Here is a 19,195-nt window from a genome sequence, read left to right as displayed (position 1 = left end):
CTCCTGCCCCCAATCCCTCCCAGCATCAGAATCTTTTCCAATCAGTCAACTCTTCGCATGAGGTGGCCAAAGTACTGGAGTTTCAGCTTTAGCATCATTCCTTCCAAAGAAATCCCAGGGCTGATCTCCTTCAGAATGGACTGGTTGGATCTCCTTGCAGTCCAAGGGACTCTCAAGAGTCTTCAGTTCACCACAACAACACCACAGTTCAAAAGCATCAATTCTTCAGCACTCAGCCTTCTTCACAGTCCAACTCTCACATCCATACATGACCACAGGAAAAACCATAGCCTTGACTAGACGAACCTTTGTTGGCAAAGTAATGTCTCTGCTTTTCAATATGCTATCTAGGTTGGTCATAGCTTTCCTTCCAAGGAGTAAGCGTCTTTTAATTTCATGGCTGCAGTCACCATCTGCAGTGATTTTGGAGCCCCCAAAAATAAAGTCTGACACTGTTTCCACTGTTTCCCCATCTATTTCCCATGAAGTGGGGGGACCGGATGCCGTGATCTTAGTTTTCTAAATGTTGAGCTTTAAGCCAACTTTTTCACTCTCCACTTTCACTTTCATCAAGAGGATTTTTGAGTTCCTCTTCACTTTCTGCCATAAGGGTGGTGTCATCTGCATATCTGAGGTTATTGATATTTCTCCCAGCAATCTTGATTCCAGCTTGTGTTTCTTCCAGTCCAGCGTTTCTCATGATGTACTCTGCATATAAGTTAAATAAACAGGGTGACAATATACAGCCTTGACGAACTCCTTTTCCTATTTGGAACCAGTCTGTTGTTCCATGTCCAGTTCTAACTGTTGCTTCCTGACCTGTATACAGATTTCTCAAGAGGCAGATCAGGTGGTCTGGTGTTCTCATCTCTTGAAGAATTCTCCACAGTTTATTGTGATCCACACAGTCAAAGGCTTTGGCATAGTCAATAAAGCAGAAATAGATGTTTTTCTGGAACTCTCTTGCTTTTTCCATGACCCAGTGGATGTTGGCAATTTGATCTCTGGTTCCTGTGCCTTTTCTAAAACCAGCTTGAACGTCAGGAAGTTCACAGTTCACATATTGCTGAAGCCTGGCTTGGAGAATTTTGAGCATTACTTTACTAGCGTGTGAGATGAGTGCAATTGTGCGGTAGTTTGAGCATTCTTTGACATTGCCTTTCTTTGGGATTGGAATGAAAACTGACCTTTTCCAGTCCTGTGGCCACTGCTGAGTTTTCCAAATTTGCTGGCATATTGAGTGCAGCACTTTCACAGCATCATCTTTCAGGATTTGAAATAGCTCCACTGGAATTCCATCACCTCCACTAGCTTTGTTCGTAGTGATGCTTTCTAAGGCCCACTTGACTTCACATTCCAGGATGTCTGGCTCTAGGTCAGTGATCACACCATCGTGATTATCTGGGTCATGAAGATCTTTTTTGTATGCTTCTTCTGTGTATTCTTGCCATCTCTTCTTAATATCTTCTGCTTCTGTTAGGTCCATACCATTTCTGTCCTTTATTGAGCTCATCTTTGCATGAAATGTTCCTTTGGTATCTCTGATTTTCTTGAAGAGATCCCTAGTCTTTCCCATTCTGTTGTTTTCCTCTATTTCTTTGCATTGATCGCTGAAGAAGGCTTTCTTATCTCTTCTTGCTATTCTTTGGAACTCTGCATTCAGATGTTTATATCTTTCCTTTTCTCCTTTGCTTTTCGCTTCTCTTTTTTTCACAGCTATTTGTAAGGCCTCCCCAGACAGCCATTTTACTGTTTTTCTGATCCCTTAGGTCTTTGTTAAAAGAGGCAATGGACCTGGACCCAGCAGAGTCCTCATTCTGGCTCTGCATTTCTTATTCTTCCTCTTGCCAGTATTCCTCATATCACGGATAATTCTCAAAACCATTTTGCTTCCACTATCTCATGTGAGCCTCACAAAAACTCTTCCCATACTTGCCATGTCATGTCACCTCTGACCTGTTCAGCAGACACCTTAGTCCTGGGAAGTAGAAATAGATGTAAGCCTGAAAAGAAATTATTAATAGTTTAAACCAAAATATTTTCTTATTTTTGAAAATTGCAAGGAAATTGCTGAAAAAGCAAACAAACAAAGAAACTTTAAAAACTGGGATTGTAAAATCTTTCATTTTAGTAGACTATAAAAGTGCAAGTAAGGAGACTTCTTTCTCAAGTATTGATACTAATATAAAATACCCAAAGCAAAAATACTGTTTAAAGCTCTGCTTTTAATTTCCACAAAATCACCCAATTGCATTTTCCAGCATATAACCTACAGAAATGGATCCTTAGAGTATAAGGTGAATGTTTACTATTCTAAAGAATGGGGGAATGTATTATGATGATTATAACACACTTACTTAGAAAACCAACTGCAGAAAAAATTAGGAAGCCAATTGTATACATTCTACTTTTATTTTCCCTCTTAAATGACCTAGATTTATGCTAACTTTTAAACACTAAAACAGTAATCCTTTAGGATTACAAAACCAAAATTCTCCCTGCTGAAATTTTATTTTTATCTATCTTAACCATATCTTAACTGAGAAAAATCTATGACTGGATGAATCATAAATAAAGCCCATTAAGTTAGGCACTCTAAAATTAACAACAAATATTTTCAGGGATCAATTATAAGGGCTGGATCAAATCAGATATTGTGGGCCCTAAACACTGTGTTCCTTTGCCTAGTCTGGGAATCCAAATGACACAAAACCCCTCTGATATAAAACAAAAATATTTTTAAAAGCCCTCTGAGTCACTATAGAGGCAAAGTTCTGGGGAGAGTGTTGCAAACTGAAAACTTGGCTTTTTGTTTTCAACCAAAGGAACTTGGCTAAGATGAATGCAAGGCATCCCTCACATTTGGAAAACTTTGGGATTCTGTTTCCAGGTCATATACTTATAGCTGCTTTGTGTGTATATGTCCCTAGTCAACTTTGACTAAACAACTATTGCTGGCTATCTACAGGCAAATTGTCTCAAAATAATATACTGTTTGGGAAGATATCAGTTCAAAAATATATATTTAATATGTTTTTCCATTTAATTATAGAGTGTAATATTTAAACACTGGTTCATTTAACATTTGCATTACTCTAAGAAATTATAGTGTCATCCTATTATTTTACATTTAGCCTCCAATCATAATCACTGGCAGGTTGTTTTATATTCAAATGAATAATGAACTCTACTGTTTTCAATCTGCAAGATCTAATCAGTACTATTGGAGAAAGTGCTGCCCTGAGAACTGTGGGCATTGTTATTTGGGGAGACATGAGTTTGAGTTAAGTTCATCTGAGTTAAGACGGTAACTTGGCAGTATGTTGTTGTTTAGTCTCTAAGTCTTGCCAGACGCTTTTGAAACCCCATGGCGTCTAGCCCACCAGGTTCCTCTGTACATGGGATTTTCCAGGCAAGAATACTGTAGTGGGTTGCCATTTCCTTCTCCTCTTGGCAGTATAGTTACTATTTAAATTATTCACTATTTTCCTATAGAACTTACTCTAATCAGAGCTCTCAGATCTCCCATAGCAAAATTGCCTTATAATCCAAGTTCAAATAAGCACCTGATACATAGAAGTAGCTCAATAAAGATGCTGCTGCTGCTGCTGCTAAGTCACTTCAGTCGTGTCTGACTCTGTGCGACCCCAGAGACGGCAGCCCACCAGGCTCCCCCGTCCCTGGGATTCTCCAGGCAAGAACACTGGAGTGGGTTGCCATTTCCTTCTCCAATGCATGAAAGTGAAAAGTGATAGTGAAGTCGCTCAGTCGTGTCTGACTCTTTGCAACGCTGTGGATTGTAGCCCACCAGGCTCCTCCCTCCATGGGATTCTACAGGCAAGAATACTGGAGTGGGGTGCCATTGCCTTCTCCAGGGGATCTTCCTGAACCAGCGATTGAAGCCGGGTCACCCACATTTCAGGCAGATGCTTTAACCTCTGAGCCAGGAGGGAAGCCCACGAGGGAAGCCCACGAGGGAAGCCCATGAGGGAATTTATATTAAGATGGTTAATATTGATGATTATTGAATATTTACTGTATTCCAGGATTGTACTAAGTGATTTTTTATTTTGAGTTAGCTCACTTACTGATCATAAAACCCTTATGAGGTAAGGACTAGCACCCTCATGTATAGAAGAGGAAAGGAGAAGAAATCTAACTAGGATAACAGCTACTTAGGCTCGCTAATGGTGAAGCTGACACTAACCATAAATGTACAACTCTGGAGCCCTTACATTTAGCCGTCATATAAAATGTGTGATATCATATTTTGAAAAGTGTAATTAGATGGTAATTTCTAATATCCACATTGAACTTATTTATCTTCTATGGAGAAACTGGTGGAAAAAATAAACCCATTTAAAGTAAGATTTTTCTCTTCAAATTTCTTCCAATTAAATATTATCTATTTCCAAGAAGTCTTCCTAGTTTTCCCCAAGCCACATTAATCACAGTCTCTCCTGTATTTCCAGATGTTTTCTGTTTATATCTCTATAGCATATTTTACCTTGAATTATAATGCTTGTATCCTCAATGCTTTTTGTTAAATTTATTTTTTGCAAGTTCATGGTAATCTGATATTATTCTTAGAATTTCATTCACATGCTCAATTTGTTGCTACCAAGATGTTGTTTATGAAATTACTTGTGACAATATAAAGTTAAAAGTCTCCTCTGTCCACATATGAGAATTAGGTAGACACTGAGAGGATCAGTACCTGACTCTACAGGTGTGATATTTCCCTTCTAGCCCATGTGGCTCCTGACGAGTCATCAGGAAGCTGGGTGCAAAACCAGGAGCCTCTGTTTAGAACATACAATAGGAAACACACACAAATTACTTGGTTAGCCTTCTAGGTGTCCCTGTGTTTGAATTGTATAGAGGAAGCTAGATCCAAGGGCAGTCTATGTTTGATCTTAACAGGAAAATCCAGAAGGCTCAGGTTGATGGTCAAGAATAATTTGGTAGAACAGAATAATTCCGGTTCTAACTCAACCCTGCGGAGAAGGCAAAGGCACCCCACTCCAGTACTCTTGCCTGAAAATCCCATGGATGGAGGAGCCTGGAAGCCTGCAGTCCACGGGGTCGCTAGGAGTCGGACACGACTGAGCGACTTGACTTTCACTTTTCACTTTCATGCATTGGAGAAGGCAATGGCAACCCACTCCAGTGTTCTTGCCTGGAGAATCCCAGGGAGGGGGGAGCCTGGCCGGCTTCCGTCTATGGGGTCTCACAGAGTCGGACACGACTGAAGTGACTTAGCAGCAGCAGCAGCAACAACACAACCCTGAAAAGTACACACAGCTGAAAGGTGGCCAGAGAACAACAACTCTGGCGTGATTTCTAAATTTGGGTTTGTTCCTCTTTTTTTCACACCCATTAACTTGGGTTTTAGAAGGAAGAAGAAAAAATAATATACATTGGAAGAAGGCAAGGTCACTTATGGGGCTTCCCTAATGGCTCAGAGGTAAAGAATCTGCCTGCATTGTAGGAGACAAAGGAGACATGGATTTGATACCTGGGGTTGGGAAGATCCCCTCGAGGAAGAAATGGCAACCCACTCCACTTTTCTTGCCTGGAGAATCCCATGGACAGAGGAGCTTGGCAGGCTGCAATCTATGGGTTGCAAAGAGTCAGACAGGACTGAGTGACTGAGCACAGCACAAGGTCATATATGCTGACGCTGGGGCCCATTTCCAAGCTCAGTTAGCCTAAGGCAATATATTTTCCATCTCCTGTCATGATCACCTTTATCTTTTTTGGTCTGGGTCCCCTGTGTTACAGCACCTGAGCCTGAGTTCACTGGCTGGAACCAATCCATTGTCAATCGAGTCCAAAGAGCAGCCTTGTGGGTCTAGATGCCCTAACCCTACCAGTGCTAGAAAAACACTAAATCCTATTTGTTTCTACATTTCTAGGGCAACTATGTTAAAGATGAAGCAGTTTGTGAGTTCTGATTTAGGGAGCTACATAGTCAATGTGACCAGAGCCGCTGAAGTGTTCATGTCTGCAGGAATAATGGGAGATGCATAAGGAAGGTATGGAAAAGGCCTGATTACCTTCACCTGAACCCTGCGAGTTACCACATAGAGGCCTCCAAGGATGGAGAATTTACTGTGAAAGGCAGAGCATCTGATACAGACCTGGCAGTGCTGGCGGAGAGATTCTCCTGTCATTGTTATCAGGGATACCAAGGGGCTGACTGCAGGGAAATGAAGACGGCTGATGGCTGCTCTGGGCCTTCCTCTTTTTCGGGCTCACTACTCACACTGTGTCTGCTGGTTTCCACAGGTTATCAGAGCCGTCAGTGGTGAGATAATTGAGCTTAAAGGGAATTGTGTGGCCTCTAGAGTCGTCACAGGGAAGAGATGAAACCTGTGACAGTTTTTTTCTCACATGAAATCCATTGAGAGGCACTATAAGTAGACATGTGTGTCACTTGATATAAACAGGAAACACTACATTCTTTGGCTCCAATTTGACTAAGAAGCCAGACCCAGGAGTAAAATCAATGTACCTTTCTTCCTTGCTAGAAGGTTTAAGTTGTATTTAACCTAGAACTAATATATTTTAGTCTTAATATAACCATTGATAAATAAAAGTATACATCTAAATGTTAAATTATTAATTTCAATGACTGCCCTTCCAGCTAGCAATTTACTTAAGGACATATTACTAAGCAATTATCTGATTTAACAAATGGGGTCACCTTAGGGACCTAGTCACCTGGTCCATTGAAGAGAATTAAATGCAGAATTCCTGTTCCAGCCTTATGTTCAAACTTTTCAGGCTTCTTCTCCTTGCCTGGGCTCAATGAGTGCAGAACTGCTCAATGAGCAGTTCCTGTTGTGACTTCGCACAAGGGCTCAGGAACTGAGGCAAGGGGAGATGTAATCAACTCCCTGCAAAGACATCTATTCCAATATGGCACCTCTCTCACCCACCATAATTCCCTCCCTCAAAGACGCTGGTCATGTAAATAAAGTGAAAGACTTCAGGATAGTATTCATGCTTACCTAGGCTGATACTGCTCTAGATGTAGAAACTGGAGACATGTTAATAAAAGTAGGGTTGGTGTTTTTGCAAGCAAAAATCATTAATAAAAAATATTTTAATGCATGACATATAAGGAACCCAGAAATGCAACTAGGAAGGGGTCCTATCAAGAAATACTGGGTATTTTGGTCCCCATATGTGAGTTTAGAGCAGTGGGTTTTTAATCAGTTTAAATCTAATTTAAATCATTGTTTCATTATCCATCTGGTTATATGACTCTGGGAAAGTTATTCATATTCCCCACTTTCCTCATCTGAAATTTGGTAATATGACTTGGTAATATGATTCTTAGTTAATTATTCTGAGGAATAAGTGAGATAACACATCCCATGCATACTTTCTCTATTAATACATGTTGTTAAATCTTCAGTTATCTTCTCTGGATCACCAAAATAACGGAGACACTTAGAATGAAATGAGGTCTTGGGCAAGTTCCTCTTCCTGAAGTTATGTTCTATTTATAATCACCTACACATGTATTCTCTTGCTGCTGCTGCTGCTAAGTCGCTTCAGTCATGTCTGACTCTGTGAGACCCCATAGACGGCAGCCCACCAGGCTCCCCTGTCCTTCAATTCTCCAGGCGAGAACACTGGAGTGGGTTGCCATTGCCTTCCCCAATGCATGAAAGTGAAAAGTGAAAGTGAAGTCGCTCAGTCGTGTCCGACTCTTAGCAACCCCATGGACTGCATCCCACCAGGCTCCTCCATCCGTGGGATTTTCCAGGCAAGAGTACTGGAGTGGGGTGCCATTGCCTTCTCCATTCTCTTGAAAGGCACCATATCAATTGACAGAATTTCCTTCTCTTAGAGACGATCTACATGAAAGGTAAACTCAAGACAGCTATGATGCTATTATAGAAGGCATGAGAATTGATTCAATCTCCTTTCCCACCTCTTTCATCTTTCTGTGAAGTGTTTGTAATATAGATTTTACTTTTCAACTCTGGGTCCCTGCTTGTCAGGGGTTACTGACATTGTGAAGGTCTAATTTCTAAATGTAAAATACAAACCAAATGAAAATTATAATACCATAGGAGACAGGTAGCATCATGCAGATTAACTCTGAAGTATTTTCATTATTTATTTTTAGAAAACACATTATAGAAAACTTGTGAATGCAATGGAAATAACCACAAAATAACCAAAAATCACTATAATATATACTGGTAACTCATGATATATTTCTTGCTAGCTTTTCTTATAAAGGCATTTTTAAAACATGGTTCTAAATAATATATAAGAATAATATACATGTATTCTTGCATCTCATGTTTTTCACTTAACCATATATTGTAAGTATTTTTTTGCTATTTAATATAAGTAGAATTTAAGTACTTTAAAGCCACATAATTGTCTATCAACTTCATGTGGCAAAATTTAATTAACAACTTTCCTTAACTTTTGAGTTTTAAAAATCAAGTTTTTACTAGTCACCTCTTCAGAGAAGTCTTTACATATCATCTTCTTAATTCATTTATTCACCTATTAATCAACTTGTACATTAATTGATTTAGTAAACCTTACTTCTTATCAGGCACTGTTCTAGGCTTTGAAATATATCCTTGAACAAAACAAAAAACCTTGCCTTTTTAGAACTCATGGAGGAGACAGTCAATACATAAATTAGCAATTTGTTTCAGATGTTAGATTTATGGGGTAATAAACAGAAGAAGCAGAATGGGAGAGAGTGGGATTTTCATGTGTTGGGCAGCTTTAGCAGACACTGTTTGAATGATAGAGAGTTGACTGTGAGGATGTTTGGGGGAGGGTTTTTCAGCCCAATGGATCAGAGGTGAACATTTGGGAGTGGGCCTGATATGTTCACAGAAGAATCTAGAGGGCACTGGGATGGGATCCTTCCCTTCACCATCAACTTCCCTTGTTTATTCTCTGGTCTGTAGCATTTATCACTGAAGACATAGTATAGATTGTATATTTGCTTATTTCTGTCTTCTAAACTAAGAAAATGAAGACTTCACTTTGTTCACTGCCAGAATACTACTTGGTACAGTGCCTGGTACACAGTAGGTGCCCAATAAATATTTGAATGAATGAATGACTGATGCAGAAACCCAAACAGTGGAAGTTATAAATTTGTTACAGGTTTTCTTTTTTTTTAAACTCTGCACATTTATAGTGAGTTATCGCAGTCACTCTCCAACATTATTGTTCTCTTCTTCTAGGAGTTCATGAGCCTCTGAAATCACATAGTTCAACTCCTCTGTGAAGACTTGAGGCCTGAGGAGAATAAATTACTTGGCAAAGTCAAAGAGCCAGTTTGCAAAAGAGCCCTGTCTGGATTCTGAGTTGCCTAGTTTTCTTCTTGCAGTGGAATTTGAACATTTTCATTCAAGTTTTGACCATGAATTTTACATATTTTTATTAATTTGGGCTGTGACTACTGGTTATGTTCAGTCAGTCCCCAGATATTCCAGCTGAAGATTCTGTTTAATTTGGCTCACTGCTCCTGGACAAGAAATCCACCTCTAAAGATGCTTAATGACCGCAGTTTCTTGGGACAGTCCTAACTTCCCTTTATGGAAACAGCAAGGTGCTCAGGTTTACTCTTCATCAGTGTTCTCTTTCATAAAAGGAAGATCATTTTGGTATCTTTTTCCCTTGTATACAGTTTAATCATATCAAGTAGATAAAACACTTAGCATGAAATCTGGCACATAGAAGTTCCCAACCAAATGTTAGCTATTACCATCAAGCACTATCAATATTGACCCTCATAAAAACTGCAATAGGCAATCCTATCTTTATTTTGAGGTAGATAAAAGCCTGTATGACTCAGAGTAATGAAGTGACAATATCCTGAAGAAATACCCAGGCTTAGAATCCTTTTCTTTTGAACTTAAACTAGTTATGTTTTCATTAGATCTAATTATATATCCTGGATTTAATCCCTTATCAATCATATCATTTGCAAATATTTTCTCCTATTCTGTATGTTATATTTGCATTTTGTCAATGGTTTTCTTTCTTTTTTGTTTTTAATTGGCTGCAATTTGTTTAATTTTGCTTTTATATATTTATTTTTTGACTTAGGAGACAGATCCAAAATAGTATTGCTACAATCTTTTATGTCAAAGTATGTTCTGCCTATTTTCTCTTCAAATTTTTTGGCTTTAGGTCTTACATTTAGGTCTTTAATCCATTTTGAGTTTATTTTTGCATATGGTGTGAGGAAATGTTCTAACCTCATTGTTTTACATGGAGCTGTCCCATTTTTCCAGCACCATTTATTAAAGAGACTTTTTCCCATTCTATATTCTTTCCTCCTTTGTCATAGATTAATTAACCATTAGTGTGTGTGTGTGTGTTTCTAGGTTCTCTATTCTATGTTTGTACCAGTACCATGCTGTTTTTGATCTCGGATGGCCTTGGGCTGCAACAGCTTGAGGCTGGGCTTGGGTTCCCAGGCAGAGATCGAGGCTGAGTCATGATGGTGAGACTACCAGATTCCAGCCTCTAGACCAGTGATCAGTGACAAGGGTCCTGGCCCTTTGGCTTTGCAGAAAAGAATTTCCACAAAGACAGAAAGTAATGAAGCAAGTAAAGTGTTTACTTATTAGGAGGAAAAAAGGGTACAGTATGTGTGGATAGACACACGGATGGACTCAGAGACAGAGTTGTTGCATCACACCCCCCGTGTGAGTAACTTTTATGAAGCATTCTTCAGGGAATGAATCTCCAATCACTTTACATTGGGGGAGCCCATCTACCTCCTGGCTCATTTGTTACTGAAGCTTTGTAGCATAGTCTGAAGTCTGCGAGCCTGATAACTGCAGCTTTGTTCTTTTCTCCCAAGATTGCTTTGGCAATTCAAGGTCAGTTGTGCTTCCATGTGAATTTTAGGATTATTTGTGAAAAATATCATAGGTATTTTGATAGAGATCACTTTAAATATGTATATTGCTTTTGAGTAGTATGGCCATTTATACAGTGTTAATTCTTCCAATCCAAGAGCAAGGGATATCTTTCCACTTCTTTGTGTCCTCTTCAATTTCTTCCATGTTTTATAGTTTTCAGAATACATATCTTTCATCTCTTTGGTAAGTTTATTCCAAATCAATTCACATCTTTTTGATGTGATTTTAAATAGGGTTGTTTTATCTTTTTGTCATTTTTTACTTTCTCATTGCACCAAATTTCTTCTTACTAATTTATAGACAAATATAACCTGCAAGTAGACTGATTCTGATATCACATAGTCAGTGTCCTTTTATTTATTTATTTGAGATAAAACTGTTAACTATAAGCAATATACCCTTAGCTCTCAAACTCTAAACATCTAAATATCATTGACCCATAAAAGAAACTAGGATCCCTTAGGAAACTGTCTGATTCCAGGCCTAAGACAGGAAAAGTACAAAAGGCGTCTGAAATAATTTGTTATACTATAAAGCAAGGGTTCTGCTGGGGGTCACTAGGATTGTATCAAAAGTACTCACTAGACAACTCAAAGAGCCACTGCCAAAGATGAGAAAATTTGAGAATCGCTAAATGGAAACCCACTCCAGTATTCTTGCCTGAAAATCTCCTGGATGGAGGAGCCTGGTTGGCTACTCTCCATGGGGTCACAAAGAGTCAGACATGACTGAGCAACTTCACAATCTATCTATCTAAAGAAATAACTGCAATAGATTGAAACACATCAAATACATTTAAATCCATGAGATCAAAATGATACTAAAGAAACTTCTTCACTGACCACCTCTGAAGAATGTTAAGAAAACAACTCATACTCTTTTTAGAAAATTTCCCAGAAACTGTCACGTGATGCATCAGCTTATATCTTTCAGCAGAATTCAGTCACCTGACCCCCAGCTAGCTTCAAGGAAGGCTGTTAAATGTGATCTGTATTTCTGGCATCCATTAGATTAGATTAAAATCTATTACTACTAAAAAAGGGAACAAGAGAGTGGGGAATGATAAGCAGTCTCTAAATTACTATGTCCTACATGATAGACACGTTTTTTTCATTTCCTTCTTCTCCCTCTACTCACTAAAACTTCCCAAGTCATAGAGAATTCATCATTGTATTCCTAGGTGAAGCTCAGAGCAGTCACACAGGAGACACTTGAAAAATGTGTGTTAAAACAAAGGGCAGTAATTCAGTTATTTTTAGTCAAAGATGTATATTAAAATCATTAGGGGAGATAAAAAATCCACACGTGCATCCCTGGAAATGACAGTTGGGAAAGGGCAGTCCTAAACTGTGTAGTGCTTTGTGCTAGACAAGTGTCTGTCATTAAAAGACTCCTAAGAGTTTTTCAGATGCTATCAGCATGATATTTACCTCACAACATTAAATTTTACTCCATAAGAGAATTAAGAAAGAGATTCCCTTAGCGGAGACTAAGCACCCTCCAAGAAGAAAATAATCTGTGATGTTAATGACGATCAAAATCAGGGGTTATTTTCTAGTTACTCTAAAAATAAAGCAAGGATGTTCTTTATGAGTAACAGTGCAGGACTCTGTGTTCCTGAAAGACCAAGCATCCCCCTTTCAGTCCATTACAGCTTTTCATATACACTCAAGATCTGCATCTGAAATTACTTACTTGGCTTTCAACTTCTTGAAAACTGACTTTCCCAATAGCTTTGTCACCATTAGGCCTGATTGTGGAAATCTGGGGAGAGGTGAAGAAAAGGAGTAGTCACTGGTGACTAGGTCAGGGTGGACTTAATTGTCCTGACTGGGTGGATTCCTTCTGTTACCTTGCTTAATACCTGATCACAAGTAAATAATAATAAATTTCAAAATTGAAATCAAACGCTGTATTTGAACTTCTCGATTCTTTCCTTTCATTGACTCTTTTTTTTCCTTTCGTTGACTTTTGACCCACACAATTTAACAGACACTTGGCAGATCCCCCAAAGTCCCTATTACAGTCTGTGTGCATCCCCTCCCCCAGATTCAGTGGCTTTTCTTCCTCATGGCTCCCTGCTATTCAGTATGATTTTGCTTCCTGAAGCCCTTAATTGGATCTGCAGTGTGATCAGGCTAATGCTGCCTTCTGTAGGACTTTACCTGAAACTACACCCTTTCTTGGTTTTGTCCCCTTTCTTCTGTGGCTTTCTTTCTCTGAGAATTTCTACCTGAAAAAGCTTTCCTAGTAAATCACTTGCACGTGAAACCTCATCTTAGGGTCTGCTACTGGGGAACTTAAATTAAGTCCCATTTATTTCCCAAATATTTCGAAACAAACATAAAGAAAAGCAGCTTGCTTTACATGGAAACAGTACCATGGACAACTCGGAACATGAACTGGAAAAATATATTTGGAATACATGACAAAATAATAATTCTGATGATATATAAAGAGTTCTGAAGCAAATCAATTCAAAACAACTCAAACCTAACATGGGAAAAGGACATGGACCAAAAATTATGACAAAAAATGATGCATGACCCAATTTCTCAAAATAAAATAATAATTATTAAATAATGAGATATTATGTTTACATTCGGAGAAGGAAATGGCACCCCACTCCAGTGTTCTTGCCTGGAGAATCCCAGGAACGGGGGAGTCTGGTGGCTGCCGTCTATGGGGTCACACAGAGTTGGACACGACTGAAGTGACTTAGCATAGCATAGCTTGTTTACATTACTTGGATTGGCAAAGACTTGCAAAATATAGTAATACAGTGTTAGTTTGGGTCTGGGGAATAAGCATCACTTTTTGGAGGAATATTAATTGGTACAATCTCTTTAGGAATTAACTTTATATATTGTATACTGTAAAATGGACAAGAATTGCCTTTTTAACTCTGCTCTTTCTCATTTTTCTCTTTAAGTCCTATAATAGCATTTGCCACAGTCTGAATGTTTGAACCCCCTCAGTCTTCATATGCTGAACTCCTGATGCCTGTTGGGATGATATTAGGATGTTGGGTCTTCAGGAGATGTTTAGATCATGAAGAATGGGTGATTTTATCCAGGAGGCCTGAAGAGCTTGAAAGCCTCCTCCCACCATGTGAAGACAAAGTGAGAGGTCTGCAACCTGGAAAAAGACCCTCACCTGAGCACGCTGGCAACTTGATCTGAAGCCTTGCAGCCTGCAAAACTGTGAGAAAAAATTTGTGTTGTTCATGAGCTACCCAATCTGTGGTATTTTCTTATAGCAGCTCAGACAGACTAATTCAGCATTTATCACTTGAAATTATTTGTGTGTTTGGTTTTTGCTTATTATCTGATTCCTTCACTAGAATGTAAACCACATAAAAATAGAATCTGAGGACTTCCCAAGCAGGCAGGCAGTTAAGATTCCACTCTTGCAATGGATGCATGTATATGTATGGCTGAGTCATTTTGCTATGCACCTATTCACCTGAAATGATTACAACACTGCTTGTTAATCAGCTATTCCCTAATACAAAATAAAAGTAAAAAAAAAAAAAAAAAAGACTTCATGCTCCCAGTGCAGGGGGAACAGGGTGGTATGATCCCTATTCAGGAAACTAAGATCCTGCATGAAAAAAAAAAAAAAAAAAGAACAAAATCTAGTCTATGTGGTATCCTCCATGTCTGCTCTTGGCATGTAATATCCCCCATGTCTGCTCTTAGCATGCACCATTTAAAATAGTTCAATCAATAAATCAAGTAGGCAACACTTAACGGTGTGGTTTGAGATGCCCCAGTCACTCCTTGATAGCCCTCTTCAAGGTCTGAAATTCTTCCTTAGGCAATAAACGAAGACCCTGAGGGAGCCTGTTAAACTATTACTTCATGAAAATCTAAACAGAAGTAAATTAGCTAAGGAACTTGAGCAAGAGAGAAGTAAATAATTAAAACTAAGGGTGTGAACCAGGTAAGGTCAGAATCACGCAGTATATTTTAACCAATTGCAAACAAGTAGATGTAGACACTGGAGGGAAGTTGGGGAGCCTCACTTGGGTTGTAGAGATTACAGAACCCAAATAAGACAAGAGACATCTCAAGACAGTTCAGAGGAGAAACTAGAATCTAAACCTAAGCAGGTGGAGGACTACGGTGCCCATGAGAATGCTCTAAACAGGGAAATAAAAGCGAGGCACAGAGGAAAACTGAAGGTATCAGGACAGTTCAAGCAGAAAGAAGTAGCGGGTTAGAGCAAGAGTCTAGAGAGACCAGCGAAGCTGAGTGTAGAATACACTGCAGTATTTCTGGATCAAGTGGGAGACATTTAAAGTATCAGGCATTTTGGCAAAAATATGTGAAAAAAATGATAGAAACTCCTCAATGTTGCCACGTGTAGGACTATGGAAGGGTTTAACGTGTGGTGTGTCCCTCCTTGTATGACCCTCTGTCATAGTCCAGCTGCTGCCAGGGCTACACTTGACTGCAGACCAATGCTCCAGGAGACAAGAGAGCTCCGGACAGAGTCTGGGTTCAGCCAAACCTCTGTTTTGGGACTTTGCTTCCAGCCATATTTCCCTGGGCACTTTCTTGAGTTTTCTTCCTCGGATTTAAAAATTTTATTCTAAATCTTTGAAAATAGCCAGAAACATCTCAGACATCAGTCAAGTCAGACTTTGATGAAATAGATCTCTTAAACTAAAGAACCCACTGGGCCTCCTTGAAACTGGCTTATTTTCTTCTTCTGACCTGCTGCATTAAGGCACTCCAGGACTTTGCCAATGAAATAGAAACAGTTCTGAAATCTGAATCCCAGGGATTCAATGGAAATTTGCTCAGCCTGAAGTATAAAGAAGATGAGTGACATTTGTAGAATAGGGACAATACTTGTGCCTCCTTCATAGGGTTGATATTAATATTAAATGTGTTGACACATGTAGAGTGTCTGAGAAGGAAGGAAGAGAGCTGGGGAAGAAAAAGAAAAGCTAAAATATTAGCAGTCATCAACTTGTCTGAGGATTGGGGCTGAGGTTAGGCTCCAACTAGCTCACTTTGTCCAGTTACTGTATCATGATTTAAACCCCAAAGGTGTTTAGGCTTGAACTTGCCCATTCTCTATGACAGTTTTCTGAGAAAGTTATATAACAAGTTTCAATAACTAACTTAATCACTGTTGGCAAACTTAGAAGATCACATACATTAACCAGGAGGTGAAAGACCTCCACAAATAATTCAACTTACTTCTACTTTAGGTAAAGTGTTGGTCTCTTAGTTTAAAGGATGTATTCTAACTTTTAGGTTGCAGTATGTGGAAAGTTAGTAAATAATACAGCATTTCCATTTTCCTGATCAAGACTGAGTAAACTAAGTTAAAACATAAGACACCACTGCTACGCTAACACTTGTAATCATTTGAAGCTAAAGCATATGCACAAAAATAGTTGAGTGAAAAAAATTAATAGAAGAAGTAATCATTCTGCAAATGTTATCTAAACCAAAACCAAGAAATACTTTGGGGCAAGTGAACTACACTGGAGTCTAACTAAATGCATACCTTTGAAGATATTTAGACTGAATTTTAATTCCTTTCTTTCAAGTGAGGTTAATTCTAATAGCCATACGCTGGTTAATTATACAAACAGAAAGATGTCCATCATCTACATATAGTACTAGATAATTAAAATATTAGGGCCTACTCTCAAGAACATGTCCCGTGTTTGTTTCATATTTTCATCTCTATGATAGTGGCTTATATAATAGAGAGGCTTGGGCACAACTTGAACATCAGAATTAGCTAGAATTGAGTTTTCTAGCTTTGGGATGGTGGTCATCTTTTAATTTTTTTCTAATGCTTATTTCTTCATTTGGAAAATGAGAATTATTCTTACTCCAGGGTGTTACTGAATGATATAAATCCCATAATTAATTTTCACAGAAAACCCTTAGGTGATTTCAGAATCAGTTGTTGATTGTCTGATTGTAAGGATTTGGTTGAAATTGTTTTCCTGCAAACACTGTCTTTTAATGACATTTTAATGAAAGTCTTGATGTACTCATGTTAGCATTTAAAATGTAATAAATATCACCCTAATTAAGGCAGTTTAGGCCATCCATAAACATTACTTATTATCTTGGATTTTTTTCAATTATAAGAATTGTGTGTGAAAAATTAAAAGCAGATAAGCCATACACAACTGAATAAAAGATTTTTTTTTTGTCCAGATCATAAACATTCATTAAGTAGCTAAAATATTAATTAAATACCACCTTGGGAGACTCATTACCTCATAATTATGTTGACAAGTGAGCGAGTGCCTTTAAAATTTTAACTCTTTGATATTGTCTTGTGATCTGTCTAATCTGGCTTACTTTATTTTTTTAAGCAAAAAAAAAAAAAAAATTAGTCTTATAAAGATTTTGTCCTCATCCCTCAAACTCATACTTGGTTTATCCCCCAATAATACTAGGTTCAGACTTTTACTAGGTTATACTTATACTAGGTTCAGACTCTTCAAAAATTCTGAAGTGGAACGGCCTACAATTTTCTTGACGTATGTTCTTGGATATTTCCATAGCTGATTTCTCCAGCCTCTCAGATGTCCTTCTCTTCTGTGCTTTCTCCCAGTTGGTGAATTTCAAGGACACTCCCATCCTGTCATAAACTGGCCAGATTCTTAGTCTCCTATCACACTCGCTCTGAATTCCTGTTTCTCTGGCCTCAGGTGAAAATTATCGGGCACTCCTGTTCACCTCTGTTCTTGGTGGAGACAGAGAACAGTTCCTGCTGTGCTCATCTACAAGGGTAAATATGGTCAGGCTTTTATGGAGTAGTGGAGAGGGGCAGAGATGACAAGTATTGTTCATATACCTTTATAATGGCACTAGAAGGTCGATGTTTTAGTTAATTTTTCTTTTTGATAGCATTAGTCGCCTATTTTGATACATATATATGATGTGCTAGGTGTATTGTTTGATTTGATAACAGCAATAATAATGGTTACTAATGATGACTCTTATTGTGTAGATGTAATAAACCTGCCAATAGACAAAGTAAGTTAGTTTCCAAGAAATACTCTTCTTAACTACTGCTTCTTTGATTTTTGATAATGGCTCTTTCTCCTCTCTGGTGAAATAGAAACAGAACCAGCCTGTTTAGCCAAACTAAGATATAATGACTTAACATTGTAAAACTATCTGTGTTCTATATTAATTGTTTTGCTAATATTTGTTTTAAGTGTCACTTATATGCCACTTGCTTATTTCACTAATCCAACTGAAAAGACTGAAAAGAAATCACATTTGACAGTTCAGTCAGGCTGAGAGAAGACAGTTTTAAGTCTGAGCTAGAATATGTTGTTTTCTAACTGAACTTTTCACAGGACACAAAGAGGCAGCCAAGTTAATGCAACATGCAACACATTCTAAAGCTTGAGTCAGTCTGATCTGCAAATGGAGTCATGACCCATGGAGATCTCATGTAGGTAGGCTCCTTTTCAGGGAGGATGTTGTTGTTTAGTCACTAAGTCATGTCCAACTCCTTGCAACCTCAGGGACTGTAGCCCACCAGGCTCCTCTATCCCTGGAATTCTCCAGGCAAGAATACTGGAGTGGGTTGCCATTTCCTCCTCCATGGGATCTTCCTGACCCAGGGATTGAGCTCAGATCTCTTACTTGGCAGGTGGGTTCTTTACCACTGAGTAAACTCAGGGAGAATGTTGCAGTGATACTGTGCCATCCCTCAGGCACAACGCCACCATCACATCTGGCTTCACTGCAGTATGACTACCAAGTATTTCATTTCCAACAGAACAATTTTTTAATGGCTCATATATTTAGATTTTTTAAAGTCTTATTTTGGTATTTCCTAGGAAGCTTTAATGCCAGCAGGTCTATGAATCATTACATGGTCTTGGGTTTCTATCCTTTCTTTGTACTTGTCTTTTATACAGAGGAGGGTGTAGGATAATAAAGGCGATAATTTATTAATTTTTATTCTTATTTCTTGTTAATTTATTAACATTAAGAACATTACATTTATTTGGTATTTACAATGTGTCTGGTGTAATGGCAGAAAAAAACTTTCTTTTATCCTCTTAAGTTCTATAGCTGGGGCTGTGAATTGAACTGGCCAAAGACAGATTAACAGGAGAAAAACACACAAACTTTATTGAATATTTTTACCCATACATGTAAGTTTTTATAGGAAAAGGGTGACCCAAAGGAACAGTGAGGATCAAGAGTTTACAGATCTTTTTAACAGAGAATGATAAATTGTGAAGTGACAAGACAAAA

Source organism: Bos grunniens, chromosome 4 (assembly GCF_055505025.1).
Source record: "Bos grunniens cultivar Pamir isolate PY7600 chromosome 4, Bosgru_T2T1.0, whole genome shotgun sequence".
Taxonomy (NCBI): Eukaryota; Metazoa; Chordata; class Mammalia; order Artiodactyla; family Bovidae; genus Bos; species Bos grunniens.
Note: the sequence above shows the minus strand (reverse complement) of the source record.